Source organism: Etheostoma spectabile, chromosome 24 (genome assembly GCF_008692095.1).
Source record: "Etheostoma spectabile isolate EspeVRDwgs_2016 chromosome 24, UIUC_Espe_1.0, whole genome shotgun sequence".
Lineage (NCBI taxonomy): Eukaryota > Metazoa > Chordata > Actinopteri > Perciformes > Percidae > Etheostoma > Etheostoma spectabile.
This window is the reverse complement of record NC_045756.1, coordinates 8,546,741-8,550,211: the sequence shown is the minus strand read 5'-3', so window position 1 is coordinate 8,550,211 and position 3,471 is coordinate 8,546,741.

Here is a 3,471-nt window from a genome sequence, read left to right as displayed (position 1 = left end):
ATGGAGTGCAATGGAAATTTCTATTTAATTTATATATACACACAGTATATATCAGAAGTGATTTCCCCTAAAATGTCAAAAGATTAATGGTCAAATATCTACTATTACTAACTACACTAACTACTGACTAAGAACACGTTGATCTCAAGACGAGTTTGTTCGGAAACAGCTGACTGGATTTCCTCCTCATGCATTCCCGTAGCAGCATCTTTTGATTGACAGCAATTTTGTCCTATAAAAAGTTGCCGAAGCTGCGAGTGTTGTTGAAAGACGAACTGCTGCAACCTATTTCTTGGTATTTGCTTGCTAGCCAATTTTCATCTTACATTTCCTACAATTATACATCACTTTCCTTGTTTCAGTTTAACCTGATTCCCACATTTCCTGCTTCGATTTTAATATCGTTTTGTTAGATAGTTTGTTCATTCATTCATACTGTAGGCTAGGCTAGGCTAGTGTTGTAGGGGGGAACCAGCCAGCTAGCAAACTGCACGCCATGGCGGACAATGTGAATATTGTCGACCTGATTTTGGCAAAGCCATTTGAAATTCTTCATTACGAGGAGAAACTTAAAATCAAACGGAGGGGCACATCAACACCTACGATTGATTAATTATCACCTAAGATTGATTTATCAACACCCGAGACTGATTTATCAACACCTGAGACTGATTCACCAACACCTAAGACTGATTTATCAACACCTAAGACTGATTTATCAACACCTAAGACTGATTTATCAACACCCAAGACTGATTTATCAACACCCAAGACTGATTTATCAACACCTAAGACTGATTTATCAACACCTAAGACTGATTTATCAACACCTAAGACTGATTTATTAACATCTAAGACTAATTTACCAACACCTAAGACTGATTTATCAACACCTAAGACTGATTTATCAACACCTAAGACTGATTTATCAACACCCAAGACTGATTTATCAACACCTAAGACTGATTTATCAACACCTAAGACTGATTTATCAACACCTAAGACGACGTTAGCTGACTGGAAGTGAAGTGCTCTGACAAAGAAAATGTACTGCTGGCCATGCCTCTTGATGAAATCATCTCACAGATATTATAAATTATTATTATAATAAGTATTGTATTACTATATATACACTATCTTCAATCCTTGTTTCAATTCACTGCAGCAAACTGCAATCCTTGCCCTAGCATTTCATTTATGAAGCAACATAGATCTCAGTCACACATTGTTGGCCAATCTAATTGCGGTAAAAAAGAATCCGCGGAATCCAGCAACAGATTCATGCCTTTGGAGACATGTCCTTGAACACAAAAAAAAATCCAACTTCTCTCTCTGAAAGAGAGCATTGTCTCATTCTGGCTCCTTACATGCATCACACTGTAAACTTGATGAAATGTTGGACCACCTTCATGCACAACGCTCTTTACAATTTGCCAAGTTTGTTTAATCTTCCTTCTGGATCCACTTAGGCATGATTACGGTAGTCAAGTGTGTTTTTGCCACCAGTAGCTATGAGAGGCATTGTGTCTCTGTTTGACAAAGGTACACTTGTTTTGTATGGGCTGCCTGCTCCAGCCCGCCGCCCTCCTCCCGTCTGGGCTTGGCCTATTATGTTTCAGAGCTCGGAGGTACACTCCCTTGACAAACCATGGCTAAATGAAGATATTTGTTTCCACTCAGGTAGCGCTGGCACGCGCCCGCCGCTGCCTCAGCTCTCGGAGACAATTAGCCGACACCTGCTCGCAGCAGATTGCTCTGGCAGATATCTGCTGCTCCTGTCGCCTTCGACACCGCCATCTGGCCTGCGGAAGGTGTTGCGCAGGTCGGCCTTGCTGTGTGATAAACCAGCCAGCCAGGAGTGACTTGGAAAGAGAGAAAATAGACAGACAGAGAGAGGGAGAGGAAGCAAATCCTCCGGGGTGCAGCCGGCCTGCTCTCTTGTTTGAGCCGGATTCTTCATTTTATGAACATCTGATCTTTGTGTTTGGGCGACCATTTTATTAATTCCTCGGTTTCAGTGGAGAGTTCTAGTGTCCTATGATGACCTCAACGCTGTTTTTAGATGCAAAGTTAGCTCTGTGCTGGCTTCAAGAGCACAAACTCTTAATTTCTCTCTCTCTTCCGACGTTCTTGTTGATCTGTGGTTTGGATTTTTGGGAGCGATTTGGAGCAGGTGGAGGCAGGAGAGAAACGTGGTGTGTTGGTGCTAATGAGCGCTACGTGTCAATATGCGGCCGTCCGTCCTGGCCTCCCCTGTCTACTCTCTCCGTCTCCTTACTTCACACCTACAACACTGACCCATCTGTGCGATCGCAGCTCACGTGCATGAAAAGACGATGATGAAGATGAAAATGAATGCAGACACCAAAGGTCAAAGCTGATTCTGGCTGCTTGTCATGTCACAAAAACGTAGGTTTCATAGGCAGCCTATTTCAGGCTCAATCAAATCATTCATCCTCCAGTAAATTTCAACATTCATTAGTTAGTTGCTGTTCTCTCTGCCAAGTTTTATTTCAAACGCCTCTGATTAGATTTTGACAAAACGATGGATTCTGTTTTTTTCAAAATTGCATTATTTGTCACAGGGGAGGACTACATTTATACATCAGCACAAACTGACATGTTTGTTACTGATTGGGCCAGAGGGAGACCGCATCACTGACCAGAAGACGTGTGGGGGTGGGGTATTGTTAAGGTTTTGCGTGTGTGTTTTTTTGTATTTTTATTTTTTTTTACAATCACTGAGTCACTCTGGATGAGAGCATCACCTAAACGCCTCACATGTTGGAGTAAATATCCCCGCGTCTCTAACGCAACGCAAACCCAAAGTGACCAGCAGATCACTGGGGATTACAGGCGCGACATATTTACTTCCTGCTGTGATCCTAATGTGCTTAATATTCATGTTTTAGACAAGAGGAGACAAAATCCAGCTGATTTATTTGATCATCTCACTTGTATACACTCCACTACCCTTTTCCAAAAGGATTCAGGTTGCATGGAAGGAAGGGAATTGCTCCAGGCTTGGCAATCCCCCCCCCCCCTCCACACACACACACACACTGCACCTCACCCACACATGCATGCATACAGCGTGGAGTAGACAACTGCAAACTGAACGAAAGATACAAGCGACCACATGGTTATACGCTAAGCAGAGACATTTACTATTGGAGGACGTACTTAACTAAAGAAAAAGTAGCTTTCCAATATTGTCATTAGAACTATTCAACAGTAAAAATGCAAACGGATTAGTACTAAAAGTTATTTCATGGATCAGGATGCTATCCAAGTTCCCTTTGGAATTAAAATAACCCCCCATCATCACGTACCCTTCACCATACCTAGAGATAGGCATGGTGTTATTTCTGTTAGCTTAATAGCCGGTTTGATTTGCATCGAGAGACGATCTTATGGAAAGTTCCCCATGCCTATATATGTATCATTAATGGTATGTAATGATGGGGGGGG